Raw genomic sequence first — 22,456 nt, 5'->3', positions numbered from 1 at the left:
AATCAAATTGTAAATAAACTTGAAACTTGAAATAACTGGTTATCTTGTGCTGACTATTTGGGTTGACTGGTAGTTGGGTATGTCTGAAGAACTTGCTTTTGTGGACATTTTTATATTTGAGAATGGCCATAAAAGATAGACATACTAAGGACCAAAATATCTACATAGGCTATTCTCAAAAATGAAAGATACATCTGGCTGTTTTGAGAATACACATTTTCTCTACTGGATTTCTGGACATTTTTTTCCAAAACATCTAAATTGGACTTAGACATCCTATCAAAAATGCCCCTCCACATATATTGGTATTAGATCCCTAGTATTTGTCGAATTAGGATAAAAACATGTATAAAAAAACTTGTACTGTAACTAAGGCAAATTGTAACCTGTTAATTGTATATATGTATGTCAACCTGTAACCTATTCTGAGTGGTATTTAGCGCTGGCTACAGCAGTAACAGCTCTGACGCTCATAGAATTCCTATGAGCGTAGGAGCTGTTACCGCCACAGCTGGCACTAAAAATTGTGCTACGTGTTTGTAAAAGGAGGCGGGGTTAAAATAAATAAATACATATTTAATGAGTCATCAGATGTTTCTGGCCAGTTAAATAACTTTGAATACTGACTGGATAGTTCTGATTTTCTTCTTGATTTCTCTTTATGAATAAGGATAAAAATTCTGTGCTCTGCTTGGAGTCAAAATTAAGTCCGGCTCAGGTTCATCCTCAGCCTGTTTGATTGATCTGGGATGATACAGCGGTGCCTAAGGGTGCAACCATCTCTTTTTTTGACTAAAAGCCCATTTGTTGAATAAATTGTATAGCATCTAATTTGGTTGATATTGCAATACCTCATGGATATAGCTTCCATCTTCCCCACCCCTAAACGAATTGTATCCAATCAGTGCCAAAGGGGGTGTGAAGCAAGAAAGATAATCTGTCCTCAGGGGTTGACATGTGACATGATAAGATGTAGATTAGAGGCCCTGCCTGTCTAAGGAGGTGGATGGAGAAATAGCGGAAATACTGACAGTTGCTTATAGTATAAAAAACCTTAGAAGCAGTTCTTGGCCAATGATGGAAGGCTTCTCTCCCTCACCTCCTACCACTTTCAGCACAGTGACGACCACAACCTCTTCTACCTTTCTCTTGCTGGGGTCCCCGATTCCCTCCGTTCACTGACCTGACACTGTTAAAGCGGCTGCTCCTGCCAATGCCTAATCCAAATCTGCAAGGTGAATGTCATAGTGCTCGGCAAAGGTTAATCGTAAGAGGAACAAGTTAGAAGCACTGTGCTGCCAGGGAGTAGGAGAGCATTGACTTGAAGCAGGAGTGGTGGACTTGGGGAGATGGTTGTAAAGACTTAAGAGGGCTATCAGGGTATGGAAGGGATAAGGAGATAGGATCCAGGATACAACTGAAAGTAGGAGGGAGGGAATAAGGAGAGACCTGCTGGTATTGAACATATTGGAGGGGGGGATTAAGGTGTGCAAGGACTGGAATAAGAGGCATCCATGGACTCAGTGACTCAGATGGTGGTTGTGGAATCAGAACCCAGGCGGAACTTGAAGAGAAATGATTGCAAGATCAGGGATCTGAGAGGATGAGGAAGTGTAGACAAAAGAAAGGAATAGAGAGACAGAAGACTGCCTTGGATAGAGGAGAATGGAAGAAAGGCTTACTGTGGGAAATAAATGAAGGAAAGTAGGGAGGGAATGAAGAGAAATGACAATGACAGAAGAAAAACGGAGAAAGAACGGAGAAGGATGTTCGGGATATACCTAGGCTGGTAATATTCTTTGATGATGATTTAGATGAAGTGAAACAAATTATGATGAACACTGACAAGCTAAAGAGTAACAAATCACCAGGACCAAATGTGTTATACTCCACACTAGAGTTCTAATAGAACTCAAAAATGAAACTGCATAACTATTACTAGGAACTTTGTAATCTAACACATTACCAGAGGACTGGAGAGTGGCCAATGTAATAACAATGTATAAAATATGGTTTCAGGGATGATCCTGGAAATTACAGGCCTGAAGTAGAAGCTATTCTCAAAAATAAAATTACTGGCCATAACGACAAACATGGATTAATGTGGCAGAGTCACCGTGTGTTTTATTATTAGAAGATGTTTATAAATATGTGGATAACGGCAAGTCAGTTGAGATAGGAAGTCATTCTAGAAGTATCTAAATGTATAATTGAAAATGTTTACACATTTAAATTGTATAGAACATACCTTTGATTTAAAGATTTAGAGAGGGTATGACAGGGGAGTGTTGGAGAAATGGCAGGGGCATGGTTTGGGTGAGCTTAAAATAAATAGGAAGACACAGGCAGCTAGCTGGAACACTGAGCTTCGGAATTTGGGTTCCTTTGTCACATTCATACTGTATATGCACTTTAGATAATTATTAAAATCTACCCTGTTTGTAAGATTTTTAGGAAACTAATTATTACAATGGTCATTTTGTAGATCACTGTTGTACAGTTTCTTAGTCTTGTAAACCGCATGGACCTGAGAGGTTTTGCGGTCTAGAAATGCAATGTAATGTAATACATCTAAATTGAAAAATATCCACATTAGTTTTCGCACCTGCCCCCTTGGTGCACACACATGTCAGCTCCCTCTTGAGACCTGGGATCTCAATCAAGGGGTAGGTGCAAAAATTAATGGCAACATACCTGGACCGTCTGGACCCACACCCCTACAATATCAGCTATATCCGCTCCAGAATCCCCCTTCCCTCCCAGCATAATTAATATCCCTCTACTCTCTGGATCTCAACTCTTATCTGGTGTCTTCCTTGTGTTGGGGGGGGAGGGAGGAAAGGAATGCTATCCAGTCACTCCTGCTCTTTTGGTTACCCAGTCCAAAATGATGCCTTTCACCCCCTAGGAGCAGTCTTGCAGTGCTACCACTAGGGTCAAGCTGCCAAATAAGAGGGGTGGTTTTGGGGTATCACCAATATTTGTGTGTGGGGAGGGGGGATGAGAATTAGCTAGTGTTGTGGGAGTCCAGGCCCTACTGTCCACTTCCAAAGATAATGACCCTAACTTGGGGCCTGCTGTGTCACTGCCACAGCCAGGAACCCAAGATGTTCCTGGCTACAGCAGTACAACCCTATTTCCCCATATATAGGCCACGGCCTATACATGGGTTTTACAAACCTGCCTATGGGGCATGGCTTACTTAAATGAAGCAGCCTATCTAAATGTTTAAAATCATCCCCCCCCCCCCGTATCTTTTTAAAATTCCCCTTAAATATGTCCCTTGCTGTCGGCTGCCTCATCGAATCTCGCGGCCAGTGGTGCTGGGCAGTTGCGATCTTTTCGGCATCCAGCCTGGCCCCGTACCGTTAGCTGAATTGCTGCTCTCAGTTTTAATGTAGTAAGCCCCTCTTTTCACTGGCAGCCACCCGCACAGTCTGACCTCCACCCCAGCATGTGGCATTCACATAGAAAAGGAGCAAAACAAAAAGGTGACAGTCCTCGCAGCGAGTAAAGGAACCCCCATGTCACTGTAGAGGAGCAACAGCATCTGTCGGCCACACGTGGGAAGTGCCGCATCACATGGTGCCGGGTGCCCGGATGCTCGGCCAGCCTGAACTTTTCCTACCTGCTATAAATAGTTTGGCAGCAGAAATGCCTTAAAGCGGCCGGGAAAGAGGAGCACTCGATCTCCGGCGGATGTGAAGAAAGCGAGATCAGGAGGAAGCCAGGCAGGTCAGAGGGGTAGGTGGGCACAGCATGTCTCTGTAATGGGTGGAGGGGGATAATGCTGCTGGCCCTGGTTTTTCTGCTGGTCAGCGAGGGTGGGGCTTCAAAGTCTGGAGAAACAGAGTTGAGGCATCAGATTTTGGCATCGATATAAAACAGTGGGTAGGGAGTTTTGCTAGGCAAGGCAGTATCACTTTCTTTCCACTCCACAAAGTTTGCCATATGATGTAAAACTCCTTTACTGGGAAATGTCTCGACCTCCCATCCCGAGCCGCGAGATTCGAGGAGGCAGCCGGCCAGCAGGTAATGTACCAGTAAGATAAGCCGCGGCTTATCTACCAGTTTTAAAACATAGAAAGCTGTTTGCTATGGCCTATACAAGGGGGCGGCCTATATATGGGGAAATACGGTAATTTAGCAACTTTGGATGCTCTTTCATTTCCACTTATTTTTGTTTTAATGGCTGACCCCTCTGGGTATGTCATCTGTAAAATAGAGGGAGAATTCAGCATGTCCTGATCTGGATGTCTCTATTCCCCTCTCCACGACTGATCTAAAATGGGCCTTTGTCCTCTGAAAATACTAATACGGACATTTGGCAAAATCCTTCAAGAGAAGCTCCTTTGGAAGTTAGAAAGTCATGGAATGGGGGCAATGCTTTAAATCTTACTGTACCCTGAGTATGTTTTTCCATGTCATACCTTGGAGCACGGTCCCCAGACTCTCACCCGAACCCCCTCAAGTTACACAGACCTAAGTATACACCTGAGCCTGGATATGCCATTCCATTTCTGTTTCTAGGCATATAAAAGCATGTCTGCACATGTTATTTTGATTACTGCATTTTCTGCTTTGAATTTTGCAGGTGATTTTGCGTCTGGGGCAGTGTAGATCGATCAGGTAGGTCTGTTTCAACAAAAATATTTCTAGTTTTTTAATGCAATGTGCCCAGGCTTATAAATATCCTAAAAACCTTGGATATTTTTAAATCTGCGTTCTGGCCTCTATTAGTTTCCACACTAGAGATACTAATGGCTCCTTTTACGAAGGTGTGTTAGGGCCTTAACGCACGGAATAGCGCGTGCTAGCCACTACCACCTTCTCTTGAGCAGGCGGTAGGTTTTCGGCTAGCGTACAAATCCGGTGCGTGCGCTAAAAACGCTAGCGCACCTTCGTAAAAGGAGCCCTAAGTGTAGGTCCTCAATGACCAGTTCAACTTTCAGGTGAGCCTATATGAGGCAAAACAGCTCTGTTCCGGACCAAAAATATGTTAAGTAAATCTCAGGAATGCTCATTGTAGCTAGCCTGGAAAATGAATCAGTCTATGGCTCTCCAGGACCGAAGCCAGCCCACCTTCAGCCTCACTGAAAACCAGATCATTGTCTGCTGATGCTATTGTATGCAGATAAATACTGCTTGGGCTTCCCCAGTCCATTTCTGTCCTGCAGAAGCCAGTGTGGGCAACATGTAATTTGCATTTGAAAAGTGAACCCATCCAGCTGGGAAGTGACAGAAAGGGGAACATATGGCAGATCTCCAAAGCCACTTCTATTCACAAAGCGATGTTTGGCTTTCATGAACAGCTTTAAATAACTCTATTCTTCCTGGGGAAAGAGTGGGTGTCCCAGACTGGGTTGCTATAACAGCATAGTGGCAGTATGTGGCATCTCTACCCTTTTCTACTTCATTGCTGTCAGCTAATTCTTATTCCAACAGATTGGGGAGGGAGGGAGGAATATTTCACATTTCTCCCTTCTTCCTTCTGTAATAATGATTCATCCAGCCACACCAAAAACATCCTTCACTTCAAGGTTGAAACTGCATCATGGGTTAGAATTTGCCATTCGTTCTGGCCAAACAATGTTTGCACAGAAAGCGTGTATTATCATAGATTAAATAGGCTTTGAATAATGCACTGAGTGGGAGTATCACCAAACTGCTGATAAGCAGCATATTCATTAGAAAATCCAAAAGAATTTATCTTAATATAAACATTTGTGTGTGTATCAATCTATCTATACAGTGTGTGTTTGTGTGTGTGTATATATACACAAAATTATAGAAAAAAAGGAGTGGAGAAAAACCAAAACATTTGTCCAAAATATATAACACTTCATTATCATGCCAAGTAGTCTCTATAAGATGAAAGAAAAAGCCTCAGGTCATTGGTGAGCGTATATAAGCTCAACCACCACCGCCCACATCATCAGTATAAAAAAAACTTTCGTCAAAAATGACTATTGCTAAATCTGTTGAAAAATATTTTTTGAAAAATATCTTAAACAAAACCCAGATTCTTTAAAAATATGGAGCTACAGTCCCATTATAGCTTCTTCTCACTGCTAAACCATTTAAAGTCCTTTTCCAAGCCAATGTTTCATGGTACTGGAGCTACTTCTTCAGGGCAAAACGGACTTTATATTCTCACGTTGTTGAACACCCAAAATCTTTATATCACAAATTCAGCTCTTTTCAAAGTGATTAAATACAAAACCTAATGATTATGTACTCACTCTGATGTTGTTTTCTGATCCTTCCATCATTCTGTTCTCAGTTTAGCATCTCAGTAATTTATAGCGACTACTACCAATTTCAACTCACCACGTCATTGTGAAACGGTGAAATCAGCCTATCACATTCAGTTTGAATTCCAGTTGCGACAGGCAGAGAAACACATATATGAAATCAAGGTTTCAAGGTTTATTAAAAATGTGTTTCAAGTTCAAGTTTCAAGTTTATTAAATTTTAATATACCGACCATCAAACTAATATCTGGCCGGTTTACACAATTTGTAAAAATAATTAAAAGTACAAGTAATTAAATAAATATTAGATAATTTAGAATGTGTAGTAAGACATTAATGACTTTAACAAAACAAACTTGAGTGTGAGGATAAAAGGGGATGGGTGGGTAAAGTTACACTTTAGAAAGAAAAAGGAGAAAGAGGGGTAGGGGTTGAAACATATGGGATGGGGAAAAATGTAAGATGTAGAGAAATATATAAAGCTTTGATAATAGTGAAGTAATTAAGTAGAAGAATATGCATCACGAAATAAGAATGTCTTTAAGTTTTTCTTAAATTTTTCAAGATTTTGTTCTTCTCGGAGAAGTTGTGGAAGAGAATTCCACAATGTCGGAGCAGTTACCGCGAAGTTTATTTTACGTGTGTAGTAAAATTCTTTTATAGAGGGAATCAATAAGAGATTTTGATTTGTAGATCTCAGGATTCGAGAAGAGTGATGAGGAATGAGAAGTTTATGAAGAAATAATGGTAGGTGTGAGGATTTTATTTTGAAAGTAAGTAAAATGATTTTATAGGTAATACGATATGATACAGGAAGCCAGTGGGCATCTTTTAAGGCTGGAGTGACATGATCGTATTTGCCAAGATTATAAATAAGTTTTATGGCAGAATTCTGTATAAGTTGAAGGCGTCGAATATCTTTTTGTAGTAGACCGTTGAAAAGAGAATTACAATAGTCTAAATGGGTAATGATCAAAGAATGAACAAGAATTTTGATGGATTCGATTTCTAAGATTGAAGTTAATGAGCGTATTATACGAAGTTTATAGAAACATGTTTTTACAACTGAGCTTATATGGTCGTGGAATGATAAGTCGTTATCAATAGTAACCCCCAAAAGTTTTATTTTTGTCTCCATTTGGATTGGAATGGATTTGATGGAAATTTTTTCTACAAGAATTTCTGGTTTTTTTATTGAAAATATAAGACCACGAGATTTATCTATATTGAGCGCAAGTTTATTTGAATTGAGCCAATCATTTATGGAATCAAGTTTATTGTTTATAGATTTTATATCAGAGATATTAGAAGTATTAATAGGATGAAGGAGTTGTATATCGTCAGCGTAGGCAAAAATAGTGAAACCGATAGATTGTGCTAAGGTTAAAAGGGGAGATAGAAATATATTAAATAGTAAAGGAGAGAGAATAGAACCTTGAGGTACACCATACGTTAGAGATATGGAGGAAGAAGTTTGATTGTTAGCAAAGACTTTAAAGCTGCGTTCTTGAAAATAAGAAGAGAACCAAGATAGAGCAGAACCTGTGATACCACATTCTTTAAGTCTGTTAAGAAGAAGAGAATGATCTATGGTGTCAAAGGCTGCCGATAGGTCTAGTGAGATAAGAAGGACAGATTTTTGGTGATCTTGATAGTAGTGTATTGTTGAAAGTAAGCCTAGCAGCGATAATTCTGTAGAGTGAAAAGAGCGAAAGCCTGTTTGACAGGGGTGTAGTGCAAAGATTTTTTCGATAAATTCTGATAATTGTGTGTGAATAATTTTCTCTGTTAATTTAGATATGAGAGGAAGATTTGCAATGGGTCTGTAGTTTGATGGGAGAGAAGGGTCTAATTTGTAATGTTTGATTTTTGGGAAGACAAGAGCGGTTTTCCATGTCAAAGGGACAGAACAATTGGAAAGTGACTTGGATATCATTTCCAAGAGAAATGGACCAAAAAAAGAAAAGAATTTTTTTAAAATAAAAGGAGGGATGCTTTCCAGGGGAGTATTAGATACATTAAGAGATTGTAATATGAGAAGCAAATTTGCTAAGGAAGGCATTTTGAATGTAAAAAGAGTACTAAATGATAGAGTAGTAGAGTCATTAGAAATGTGTGAAGAGATTGTAGAATCATTAGAAATGTATGAGGAGGAAGAAGAAGATGTAAAATGTGTTCTGATATTCTTGATTTTATTGTCAAAAAAATTGATTAGTTCTGTTATACCGCTTAATCTAAAATTCATAGCAGTGTACAATAAAATTCATTATCAGCATACACTGACACAAAAACAATTGATTAAAAACAGAACATATTATTACAGAGGATTTGTCAGTAAAAACACATGTCAGTAAAAACAAACGTTCATATACTATACTAACAGAAGTAACGAGGAAAAAGGAGAGAACTACAATCAGTAAAGGAAAAAAAAAAAAAAGGAAAGAACAATAAGGAGAGGGTAGACCTGAAAAATAACAAAGAGATTGTTGCCCTAATGAGGACAGTTATGTTTCAAAAGCGTCTATGAATAGGAAAGTCTTCAACTTAATCTTGAAAGGGCCTACGGAAGTTTCTTCCCTTATATAATTGGGAATGGAATTCCAAAGGGAAGGTGCTGTCACTGCAAAATTATTGGATCTTAAAGTGTTAATATATTTTAAGGATGGAATGTTAAGGAAATTGTGAGCTGCAGAACAGAGAGATCGGGATGGGCTATATGGAATAAGTAGTTTATCAATAAATTCTGGTTGATTATATAATCGGGTTTTGAAGGTTAAAAGAAGAAGTTTGTAACTAATTTGGTGCTCAATACGTAGCCAATGTGCCTTATGCAGAAGAGTTTGATAAATTGGATGATAGGCTTAACTAATGATTAATGCAAGGTGAATACAGATTGTAACTAAAGGTGGTGTTCTAAACCACCCTAGATGCCTTGTATCAAATATTCAGTTATCGTGTTTCTTCACGGCCCTCAGAGATGCCACCAAGGGTTCACATGATCATAACACCTGGCTTTATGCACCTGATCGTCACCGGGTCGGTATTAGTGCAAAACTAGTATAAAGTCTTAGAATGAACTGCTTTAATTTACTCATATATCAACTTAAAATAATAAATATTGATAAAGAATTGTTGAATCAATACTTAGCTTAACCGGGATGGTGGTTGACAAGGGATATGAAAGCCAACATGTTTCACCCATAGAGGGGGGTTTCCTCAGGGCTACTATCCCTTTCTGTTGCTGATTATTCACGACATGACCACCCGATCTAAGTTCTCAAGATCCCCCTCTACATTCGCAAAGCTCGATACAGTTCCTTCCGATTATTAATCCCTAATGCATTACTCTGCATTTTTGTGCATTGAATTTTAGTTGCCAGGCATTAGACCACTCCTCTAACTTTTGCAGATCCTTTTTCATATTTTCCACTCCCTCTTCGCTGTCTACTCTGTTACAAATCTTGGTATCATCTGCAAAAAGGCACACTTTTCCTTCTAACCCTTCAGCAATGTCACTCACAAACATATTGAACAGGATCGGCCCCAGCACCGAATCCTGAGGGACTCCACTACGCACCTTTCCTTCCTCTGAGCAACTTCCATTAACCACCACCCTCTGGCATCTGTCCGACAGCCAGTTTCTAACCCAGTTCACCACTTTGGGTCCTAACTTCAGCCCTTCAAGTTTGTTCAACAGCCTTCTATGAGGAACCGTATCAAAGGCTTTGCTGAAGTCTAAGTAAATTACATCTAGCATATGTCCTCGATCCAGCTCTCTGGTCACCCAATCAAAAAATTCAATCAGGTTTGTTTGTCACAATTTACCTTTTGTAAAGCCATGTTGCCTCGGATCCTGTAACCCATTAGATTCAAGGAAGTACACTATCCTTTCTTTCAGCAACACTTCCATTGTTTTTCCAACAACCGAAGTGAGGCTCACTGGCCTGTAGTTTCCTGCTTCATCCCTGTGACCACTTTTGTGAATAGGGACCACATCCGCTCTCCTCCAATCCCCGGGAACCACTCCTGTCTCCAGAGATTTGTTGAACAAGTCTTTAATAGGACTCGCCAGAACCTCTCTGAGCTTCCTTAGTATCCTGGGATGGATCCCGTCTGGTCCCATCGCTTTGTCCACCTTCAGTTTTTCAAGTTGCTCATAAACACTCTCCTCCGTGAACGGCTCAGAATCTATTCCATTTTCTCGTGTAACTTTGCCAGACAATCTCGGTCCTTCTCCAGGATTTTCTTCTGTGAACACAGAACAGAAGTATTTGTTTTGCACATTTGCTTTTTCCTCATCAATCTCCACTTATCGGTTCCCAGCATCTTTTAGTTTAGCAATTCCATTTTGCATCTTTCTCCTTTCACTAATATATCTGAAAAATTTTTTATCTCCTTTTTACATTTTTAGCCATTTGTTCTTTCGCCAGACGTATCTCTCTCTTGGCTTCTTTCATTTTCACCCTGTAGTCCTTTCTGCACTCCTCTTCTTGGTTTTTTTTAAATATTTCACGAATGCCAACTCTTTTGCCTTTATTTTCTCCGCCACTAGTTTGAAGTACCATATCGGCTTCCTTTTTTTCTTGTTTTTATTTATTTTCTTCACATAACAGTCTGTAGCCATTTTTATCGCTCCTTTCAGCTTAGATCACTGTCTTTCCACTTCTCTTATGTCCTCCCATCTTAACAGCTCTTTCTTCAGGTACTCTCCCATTGCATTAAAGTCCATTCATTTGAAATCTAAGACTTTAAGTATCCTGCGGCTGCTCTCCTCTTTAGCCGTTATATCAAACCAAACCGTTTGATTGTTACTTCCCAGGTGAGCACCCACTCGAACATTAGAGATACTCTCTCCATTTGTGAGGACCAGATCCAATATCGCTTTTTCCCTCGTGGGTTCCATCAACATTTGTCTGAGCAGAGGCTCTTGAAAGGCATCCACAATCTCCCTACTTCTTTCTGATTCCGCAGACGGAACATTCAGTCTGCATCCAGCAGGTTGAAATCTCCCAACATCAGCACCTCCTCTTTCCTTCCAAACTTTTGGATATCCACAATCAGATCCTTATCAATTTGCTGTGATTGATTCGGAGGTCTGTAGACTAACCCACGTAGATAGAAGTTCCATCTTCTCTTTTCAGAGCGATCCATATCACTTCTTCCTCTCCCCAGGTCCCTTGCATTTCGGTTGCTTGGACATTGATCTTTACATAGAGAGCTACTCCTCCATCTTTTTGACCATCTCTGTCCTTGCTAAAAAGATTATATCCTGGTATGTTTGCATCCCATCCATGTGATTCACTGAACCATGTCTCTGTGATAGCGACAATATCTAGATCTGCCTCTAACATCGGGGCTTGCAGATCATGAACTTTGTTGCTTAGACTGCGAGCATTTGTGGTCATCGCTTTCCAGCTATTTTTCAGCGGTAATCTCCTTTTTCGTATATAGATTTTTGTTTTGTTTCATTTTCCGATGCAATGCTAAGAAATGAGTTGCTGATATTGTTTATGTTGCAATCTTTACTACTATCATATCTTTTCTTTTGCCGGGGGTGGTCTCTATAATTGTCCTTCGTACTTACACCACCACCCCCACCTTCTAGTTTAAATGCCTAGAAAAATATTGTCTAAATTTCTCTGCAAGGTTTCTTTTTCCTGCTGTAGTAATATGTAGCCCATCAGTGCAATATAGCTTCTTGTCCTTCCATGTATTTCCCCATCCTCCTATATACCTGAAGCCTTCTTGATGACACCAGGCTTTGAGCCATCTATTAAAGTCCTCTGTGTTTTTCACTCTTTGCTCTCCTTTTCCATATGCAGGCAGTATTTCAGAAAAAGCTAAAGTCTTTACAAAAGGTTTCACGCCCTCACCAAGCTCCCGAAAAGCTTACTGTGCTGCAAGTGTAGAGTTGTTGACCAGGTCATTTGTTCCCAGATTGATAACAACATCAGTGTTAAAATCCTTAGTTTCTTCTTTAATTATAGTCAGTATTTGCCTGGAACTCCTGGTAGCTGAGGATCCTGGAAGACATTTCACTATTTTGGTCTCCTCGCCTTGTGCTCCAAGGCTAATGCCTCTGATGATGGAATCCCCCAACAGTAATAGTTTTCTGTTTTTGGCTTTCTTATTTGTGCTTAGAGTGCGCTTGTTCTCTCGAGTTACCTTCATTGGTTCCAGTCCCACCTCCCTTCTGTTTTCTTGAGTATCGCAGTGCACTAGTGAAGCGAAGGAATAATGTAGAGGTAATATTAGTGAAGGTGGATGTTTCTGTGTTACATGTCGCAGTCTTCCTGAGCCTACTGTGACCCATTTATTCCTGGGCTGTTTTATTCTTTGAGGTAGAGGTGGTAAGTTGGTATGATTTTGTGGAGTGATGGAAGCTACAGTGCTGTGAACAAGTCTGCCCTGTGAATTTCTAAAAGCTAAGGTACTCAGCATTTCATATTCTGCTCTTTTCACAGTTTTTCAGCATTATATCTGCTTAATTTCTCTTCTCCTCCTCCTTTTCTTACTTAAAACAACACAAAAAATAAACCCTTCTCTTTCCTCTGTTAAATCTTATTTCCTCTTCATAGGAATAAGGGTAAGACTTATATTAACTCTAATTAAATCCTGGTGCCTGTGGCACAGGGTGACTAAAGTAGGGAACATCCTGTTATAAATCCTGTGTTATAGGGTAGCCACTGATCTGGTATAGAGCCTGCATTTCTGTTTAAAATCCTGTGGTTTAGGGTAGCTACTGATCTGGTATAGAGCCTGCATTTCTGTTTAAAATCCTGTGGTTTAGGGAAGCTACTGATCTGGTATAGAGCCTATATTTCTGACTTACTAGTTTTCAGCCATTGTGTCTGCTGATTAGGTGTAGAAGGGAGGGGCTCTGATTTACTATTAAGGTTAACTGCATTATCTTTGGGACAGTGCTGTGAACAAGTCTGCCCTGTGAACTTCTAAAAGCTAAGTTACTCAGCATTTCATATTCTGCTCTTTTCACTGTTTTTCAGCATTATATCTGCTTAATTGCTCTTCTCCTCCTTCCTGTTTCTTACTTAAAAAAAAAACCCCCACAAAAATTAAACCCTTCTCTTTCCTCTGTTAAATCTTATTTCCTCTTCCACTTCATAGGAATAAGGGTAAGACTTATATAGTCCCACCCGCCCCAGGGACCACTATTCTTATATACAGACCCAAATAATCAGGACTACTCAAATCAAGTCACTTCACAACCAATCAAGATGACCTTTATTCTATGCAATCACTGTGGTGCTTTAATTCCAAGAGGGGAAACGTGGTCATATTTCCTTGCATTATAAATGATTTTTACTGCTGCATTCTGCACAATCTGAAGTCGTCTAAGTTATTTTTTTTGTTATTCCTTTAAAGAGAGCATTGCAATAATCTAGAGAAAACACAAAGGAAAAGAACCAACCAATCTGCAGTGGGGAATACAAAAGCAAAACAAAAAAAACCTGCAGAAACATGTACAATGATGCAAGCTAAGTTTATTGAATCAAAAGCAGTAAAAACAACACCTTAAAACACATCAATGGACCCAACATGGTCCGTGTTTCAGAAAACACACCTTCATCAGGGGTCGCAGATAAAATGGAAAACTGGAAATCAATAGAAACCGCCAATAAACTGTAGCCTGTTGAAATGACGAACGCCAAAGGGCAATCCGTGTCGGGTCCCTTGGTGTACTTTAAGGTGTTGTTTTTACTGCTTTTGATACAATAAACTTAGCCTGTATGTGTTTCTGCAGTTTTTTGTTTTGCATTGCAGTAATCTATACATGAAATAACAAGGGAATGGATTAGGATGTTCAAAGATGCAGTATCCAAAAGTTTAGAAATTGATCTAATCATTTTTAGCCGATGAAAACATCGCTGGACAACCATACTATTATGGAGATTAAAAAAATTTGCTATCTAAAGTGATCCCTAACAGTTTTAATGAAGGTACTGATTTGATGGATGAAGAATCAAATTTCAAAGGGGCCTGTATGGACAGTGGCGTACCTAGCATATGTGACACCCGGGGCCCATCACTTTTTGACACCCCCCCATCTATATCAAAAATATGATTTTTAGTAACAATCCACATATCGCACAAGCGTCCGCATCTGGAGTACTGCGTCCAATTTTGGTCGCCGTACCTTAAGAAGGATATGGCGTTACTCGAAAGGGTTCAGAGGAGAGGGTTCTGATAAAAGGTATGGAAAACCTTTCAGATGCTGAGAGATTGGAGAAATTGGGTCTCTTTTCTCTGGAGAAGAGGAGACTTAGAGGGGATATGATAGAAACTTACAAGATCATGAAGGGCATAGAGAAAGTGGAGAGAGACAGATTCTTCAAACTTTCAAAAAATAAAAGAACAAGAGGGCACTCAGAAAAGTTGAAAGGGGACAGATTCAAAATGAATGCTAGGAAGTTTTTCTTTACCCAACGTGTGGTGGACACCTGGAATGCGCTTCCAGAGGACGTAATGGGGTTTAAGAAAGGATTGGACAATTACCTACTGGAAAAGGGGATAGAGGGGTATAGATAGAGGATTACTGCACAGGTCCTGGACCTGTTGAGCCGCCGCGAGAGAGGACTGCTGGGCATGATGAACCTCAGGTCTGACCCAGCAGAGGCATTGCTTATGTTCTTATGTTAAGAGTGTACCTAAGAAAAGGCAGCATCTTAAACACTGCAGTGAGCACTAGAACACCAACACATACATTGTAAAACTAAACAAGCCAGATCCCACACAGTTAATTGATCCTGCAGTCAATGCAAACTGAAAACTATGTCCTTTTCATACACACAGAACAGAGATACACCCTCGCCCAATATGGAATAATCACAAACTAAAAACAGAAATATGTAGACAAAAGTTAAACTGAACCGCCAAGAAACCAGTCTCTGCATACAATGCAACACTATATTTCCCCTAATACTGTGCAAAATATTAAGACAGTAGATGTAAATTTGAAAAAACTGATACATAACAATCACCACTTTACAAATTAACAAATAAAAATAAAACAAATAATGAGAAATAAGAAAATACAATTTTATTGGACTAATCCATTTTTCAATTAGCTTTCAGAGGCCAAATCTTTCTTCAGAACAGTACAGTATACTGCTGTTATGCTATCCTGTCCTGAGGAAAGAGGGTTAGTCCAAAAAATTGCCTTATTTCCATTTCCTATTTATAAACTTTTATCAATACAGTTACAATACTACTTGATTCTAAGTAAAGCAACAAAAAAATCTTTCTACCTTTTGTCGTTTCTGCTTTAATCATCTTCTCTTTGAAAATAAAGCATGAACATAAGAACATAAGAATTGCCGCTGCTGGGTCAGACCAGTGATCCATCGTGCCCAGCAGTCCGCTCATGCGGCGGCCCTCTGGTCAAAGACCAGCGCCCGTCGAAGCAAGCCAGTGATAGAGAGTTTCCTGGAAGAGATTCACTAATTAATTAATGTCATCTTTTAAATCTCACCAGAATTAATCACCTTTATCCCTGTCCTCACATGCAGGACTAGCCCAACCACCGGGCAAGATTAGGTGGTCAAAATTATCGGGGGGGGAGGGGGGAGGGGGTGACTGGAGGCTCAGGACATGGAAATGAATGGAGGAGATGGATATAAGGCTAAAGCTCAGCTAGGCACCCAGAACCTGTGCAGAAGCTCTAGGACCATCAGATTTTTGTGCTGAACATCGGGGGGACTCCGTGTCCTTGAATCCATCACGAAGCAGCAGATGAATGGAGACAGGGCATTAAAAGAGCCAGCTTCCCTGTGTCCCTTTGCTGCCAGATCCTGCAGAATCACTCTCCTAGAAGACTTGGAAGGATCATAATATCATCAAAGAGTCAAAAATCTGCTCAGAGACATGAAGGCAAAAACAAAGGGCGAACCCCAAGAATCTTGCTCTCTTCTTTCTATACAGCGCTTGTCCTCTCTTCCATGCAACATCTGCCCTCTCTTTGCCCCTTCCACCCAGCTTCTGCCCACTCTCTCTGCCCCTTCCATCTACTGTCCACCCTCTTTCTATGTCCCTTCAGTAAACTGTATATCCGGGGTCCCTTCTCTCCTTTGCACATGATTCATTTCAGCTTCACCCCCTCTCCATTTTTCTGTCTCCACCCCCTCCCCTATGCTTTGGCATCTCTATCTTTCTCTTCTCCTTTCCTTCCTTACTTCCCACTCCACACCATGGTGTGATATCTCTATCTCCTTCCCTTCCCTCCCCCCCATTACATGGCATCTCTTCCTCCACTTCCATGGTCTGGTATCTCCTTTCCTTTTTTCCTTTCCCTCCCTCCCATGGACTTGGCATCTCTGGTTCCTCTCCCTTGTCTTCCTTCTCGCTTCTTCCCTCTCTCTCCCCAATTGGGTGCAGCATCAGCAGCATTTCTCTCACCCCCTTCCCTCTGCAGCAGTAGCATTTCTCCCCCCTTCCCTGTGCAGCAGCAGCATTTCTCCCCCTTCCCCTGTGCAGCAGCAGCATTTCTCCCCCATTTCCTGTGCAGCATTTCTTCCCCCCCCCTTCCCTGTGCAGCAGTAACATCTCTTCCCTGCCCAGCATGTCTGGCCAGTTCCCCTGATCAAAGCAGCGGGCGTCTACACCTCACATGATCTGCGGCTGCATTGGAAGCCTTCTCTCTGACGTTGTGATGTCAGAGGGAACGCTTCCGACACAGCTGCGGATTGCGTGAGGAGCCGACGCCCCCGGCTTTGAACAGGGGAGCCGGCCAGAAGTGAAACAATCGCCGGAGGGAGCATAAGCTGGGATGGACACCACTGTTTACAGCAGGGATGCCCACACTTTTTGGGCTTGCGAGCTACTTTTTAAAATGACCAAATCAAAATGATCTACCAACAATAAAATTTAAAAAAACACAAAGCACGCTGTACGCAGAGAAAATGTTAATTATCATTTATATTCAGGGGGGTTTTCAAAGAGGTCAAGGCAGATGACTCTATGCAATGTTACCTCAGTAACAACCATACAAAAATAGACAAATATACCCCCTCCCTTTTTACTAAACCGTGTTAGTGGTTTTTAGTGCAGGGAGCTGTGCTGAATGCCCCGCGCTGCTCTCGACGCTCATAGGCTCCCTGTGCTAAAAACCGCTATTGCAGTTTAGTAAAAGGGGGCCATAGATTGAAAATAAAATCATTTTTCCTACCTTTTTGTCTGGTGATTTCATGAGTCTCTGGTCCTTCTTCTGTAAAGCCAATATTTCTTTCTTTCTGCCTTTCTTTCTCCTCCTGCCTCCCCCCCCTCTTTCTTTGTGCCTTTCTTTCTCTCTCCCCCTGCCCCCACCAAGCCATCCTGCCATTTCTCCACTTCCCCGATTCTTTTCCTACCCCCACCCCCAAGCCAGCAGCCGATTTCTCCCTGCTCCTTCCCCAAGCCAGGCCTGGCGCGTACATGCACCGGGCCCACATGACTATACCTCCGGCGTCAGTTCTAACGGGGAGGAAGTTCCAGGCCAGCCAGACAGCGATTGGCTGTCCCAGAACTTCCTCTCCGACATTAGAATTGACGCTGGAGGTGAAGTCTTGTGGGCCCTGCACTTTTTCCCCGCCCACCAGCCCGCCTCACCTTTTGCCTCCACCTACCACGCAGTTGCCGGCCGGGTTAAGGAGTGACTCTGCGGGGTAGCCGGTGCCAAGATGCGGTGGTTAGACAGAGCAGCAGCAGAATAGGGCAGGTGGCTGGTTGTGCACCCCCATGGGGCGTGCACCCGGTGCGGACCACCCCACCCTCCCTTAGTACGCCACTGTGTATGGATAATCCTTCTTTGAATAGAAAGGTCATGACTTTAGACTTATCAATGTTTAAGGATAACATGTTGAATCCAACCAGAGTTTAATTCTCTCAAGTTTTTCATTAATGATAGCTACCTCACCAGGATTGTTCAGATCTATAAGATGAATAAGAGAATCATTAGTAAATATAGAACCAATTTAACCTTTTGGCACCACTGTCTCTAATTCATATATCCACTGCTGTTCTCTCCATTGCAGACATAAACATCTATTTCCCCCTCGATTATTCTTTGGAATATGATCTAAAACAAAGCACCTATGCTGAAAAAAGTCAGGTGAATGCATGATGCAGTGCTGCACCAAAGGTGCCTGCAGATTGCGTCTGCCCAAAGCACTCCGATATTCATTCAAACGAAGACATAGTTGTCTGGATGTTTGCCCTATATATAGCTTTAGGCAGGGGCATATAATGCAGTATACTATGTCTTTTGACTTATAGTGACAATTTGGCATGATAGTGGAGTGTTATATGGTCAGGTACTCCAGCACATACTCCTTTTTTTTTGTGTGTGACAATCTAGGTGCATATTGATGATATCACAATGATGTCAAGATTGTGCGTCAAACATGTTCACTTACTCTGAACCACAGCCACTGTGAGTAGGGTTTCTCTTCTTATTTTCTTAAACTTTGGGAATGCAATATATATACTGTATATATATATTTAATGTATTTTGATTGAGTAATGCACAACTTTTTCCATTATTATCAAGGAGGAGTACTCTAACCAAAAAAACAGAAGACCCATACACTTATATGTAGACGCCTTAAGCACACCTAGCTCACGCTTAACTCATGCCCAATACACACCCAAAAGTAGACCTGGCTTTGCAATATCTACATTTTAGGTGAGAATATAGATGTATTCCGAATGCCTAAAAACGCTGAGCACCATGCGATTCTTTAAACCATACCCACCCCTATCCCATTAGGCGGGGTTTTTACCAATGTGTGTCTATGAAATTGTTAATGCTTTTCCTGTGAATCATGCACAGCCTTTGGATGTCTAACTTCAAATTATTGCTTGTTAAAGTCATTATTTGTGCTTATTATTCAATCTATGTGGCTGTCTAAGTTGTTGGACATCTACATTGTGGACACCTAACTTTAGGCATCCTTTATAGAATTTGCCCCTTACTGCCCAGGACAAAAATTGTGTTGCATAGTGTAATATATAAACCATTTTGATTGTAATTATAGAAAGCCAATATACCAAATTCCTTTCTCTTTCTATGATCTCATGTGGAAGACGTTTCATGCAAATGATAACATCTATTAGGGAAGCTTCATCAGTCTAGCTGTACACAGGCACAAAAACACTGAAACAGGGGAGCTGTTACTGACCCGGAGGATATTTGAGGAGGCTTTTTGGTGGTCCCAGTCTTCTGCAGCAGCGGTTCTCTCCTTTGTTTGACCAACGCCGACAGGCACCCATAGAGATGGACCCCTGACGTCATCGGGTCAGTCTCCAACATCTTAAAAAGCAGCCGCTGCCGCGGTTTACTTTGGGAGCTGTTACTGACCCGGAGGATATTTGAGGAGGCTTTTTGGTGGTCCCAGTCTCCTGCAGCAGCGGTTCTCTCCTTTGTTTGACCAACGCCGACAGGCACCCATAGAGACGGACCCCTGACATCATCGGGTCCGTCTCCAACATCTTAAAAAGCAGCCGCTGCCGCGGTTTACTTTGGGAGCTGTTACTGACCCGGAGGATATTTGAGGAGGCTTTTTGGTGGTCCCAGTCTCCTGCAGCAGCGGTTCTCTCCTTTGTTTGACCAACACCGACAGGCACCCATAGAGACGGACCCCTGACATCATCGGGTCCATCTCCAACATCTTAAAAAGTGTGGCCACCACTGTATTACCCAGAGCAGGGCTCTGTAGGAAATTTGATGGCTACAAACAATAATGCAATCGCGTGTGACCCGGCCTGGAGTCACCCTGCAGGACTGGAGTTTATAGCAGCAATGAAAAATTCAATCAAACACAAATAAAGTTCCAACCATTATGGCTTGTCAGGTCAAAGTTCTTTTTACTTAATTCTGTAAGGCAGGTAAGTACTTTCTCAGACTTTACAACCTCAGTCAGGATTTCACACAGCCTTAATAACCAAAAAACACAAAACAAAAACAAACTGCCAAAAGAGAAAAAGGCAGGAAAATAAAGCCGCTCACAATACAGTGCAACTTTCTTTCTGTGTTTCATAAGGCCCACTTATCCCTGGGACCTCAGCTCAACACAGAGCTTACTCAGCCTGCTGAAAAGCAGGTATCTCACTTCATCAAAATACAGTTCAGCATTCAAGTTTTCCTTAATTTATAGTCCTTGCAGCAATTGAAGGAAAGCCTCTGGCAATCAGAATATGGTTGCCAGGAAAAGGAGAGAGTCCTAGGTTTTGCCAAAAACAAAGGCCTTCAGAAAAGGCTTTCAAATTCCCTCCCAGAATGGAAGCAAAACCTCTCCCCACTCTCTCTAAGCTTTCTCACAAAATCAGCATTCAAAAACAAAATACACAGCACACAAACAGGTCCAAAACACACTCACTGTTTGTGGCTCAAAGTCAGGTTCAGCTGCATAGGTTCAGGCAAATTACACTCACAGCCAGTACAAGACTCTTGGAAGTCCATAGGTTCTTCAAACAGGTAAGACAAATCCTCTGGCTGTTCAACCTCCATCGGTTCCATAGGTTGGGGCCTGTTGTCCCTGATTGGCTCGGCAGGGTCCCTAGGGAGGCAAGGCCCAAACTTCCTCCCTAACCGGCTTGCTGGTCTGAATGCTACTGCTGGCTTATCTACCTTAGGGGCGTGCCCTGCTCTAGGTGAGTCAGCAGTAGCCCAGGGTCCTCTAGAGCTCCCCTGGTGGTGAGTTGTACATAATTCACCTATCTCATCCCCAGATAAGTCAGGCTCCACCTGGTGGTCACTGACCCTGTTTCTCACAATACATTCCTGAGAGATCCTGGAATCTTTTTTCCTGGGTTTTATTGTTACATTAGCTTTTCCTTAGCTGGGACCTTGACAGGCCTTGTGTCTGTTTGGTCACAAAAGCAGCTGCTGCCGCGGTTTACTTTGGGAGCTGTTACTGACCCGGAGGATATTTGAGGAGGCTTTTTGGTGGTCCTAGTCTCCTGCAGCAGCGGTTCTCTCCTTTTTTGACCAACGCCGACAGGCACCCATAGAGACGGACCCCTGACATCATCGGGTCCGTCTCCAACATCTTAAAAAGCAGCCGCTGCCGCAGCCGCAGGGCGTGGCCGAAGGGGCGTGCCCTAAGGGGCACGCAAGGCCCCTTGGTTGCCCCTTGGAGCCACGAGGAGTCCAGGAGCTGTAACTTCTTGGTAATATAATTTACTTCTACAATTTTTGTATGTTTGTTTGAATATGGGGAAAAGAAAAATTAAACCAAAAAGTTCAACACCAGTGGTATCTGGTCCCATGGACAGACACTTAACATTATTATCTGAAAATCCACTTGCCGTACCATCAAATATAGAATCATCTTTGTCAGGAGCTTCAATAAGTCCCCTCGAACGAACTCCTCCCCTTCACCCAGTATCTAGTGATAGTAGGAATATAAATCCTACTATATCCGATGGACAAGTGGTTTCCTCTATCCATATAAGTAAATTAGTTTATACTGAAATACCTAAACCATTGATTTTTTTCTGGAGGAGTGGAAGAAAATCCACGAACAGAGGAAACACAGGATATTACCCTAAAGGATTTATGGCTAGGAATATCTAGAATTGAAGGGTTTCTCAGGACAATGATGAAACAAATGGGGGATTTTTCTCAGTCAGTTTCTTCTAAATTAGAAAATGTGGACTCTAATTTAGGTTGTTTGGATAAACGACTAAATATTATAGAAACTCAATGTAATAATTTACAAGCTGTCTCGGTATCTGCTATTAAAGATTCTACAGTGATACATTCTAAAATTGAATCTATTGAGAATATGAATAGAGTAAAAAATCTCCGCTTGGTCAATTTTCCAGTAACTCATTTATTGTCACCTGAAATTTTATTAAGGAAGTTTTTCAAAGAAGTACTGGGAATGGCCAATGCGGAGAAATTTCCAATAAATAATTATTATTATTATATTCCTCCTAAAAAAATTGAATCTGCCCAGGAGGTGGACCAACTGGCCACACCAGAGGTAAACTTGACTGAATTTCTGGAAGATACACAGGATGTGATCCAGAGTCGGTCCACCCTGGTGATAACATGCATGAGCGAGATGGATAAGATGTTATTAATGAAACTTTACTTCAAAAATAGGTTAATGAAATTTTGTGGGGATTTAGTCAGGATTTTTCCGGATGTCTCTAGAACCACTCAATTGAGAAGGAAAGAATTTCTGAAATTGAAGGATAGAGTT

The 22,456-nt window shown here is 41.5% G+C and overlaps 1 long non-coding RNA gene across 1 annotated transcript in view; it reads left to right on the top strand.

Annotated features, from left to right (window-relative positions):
• LOC117366200 overlaps positions 1-22,456 on the top strand; it is a 44,231-nt gene that overhangs the window by 7,131 nt on the left and 14,644 nt on the right. The window contains exon 2 of the long non-coding RNA XR_004540510.1: positions 4,595-4,629. This is a non-coding gene — a long non-coding RNA (uncharacterized LOC117366200). The remainder of the gene's footprint in view (positions 1-4,594; positions 4,630-22,456) is intronic.

The sequence above is a fragment of the Geotrypetes seraphini genome, chromosome 8, assembly GCF_902459505.1.
Source record: "Geotrypetes seraphini chromosome 8, aGeoSer1.1, whole genome shotgun sequence".
Lineage (NCBI taxonomy): Eukaryota > Metazoa > Chordata > Amphibia > Gymnophiona > Dermophiidae > Geotrypetes > Geotrypetes seraphini.
Note: the sequence above shows the minus strand (reverse complement) of the source record. Positions and strands in the feature narration are given on the sequence as shown.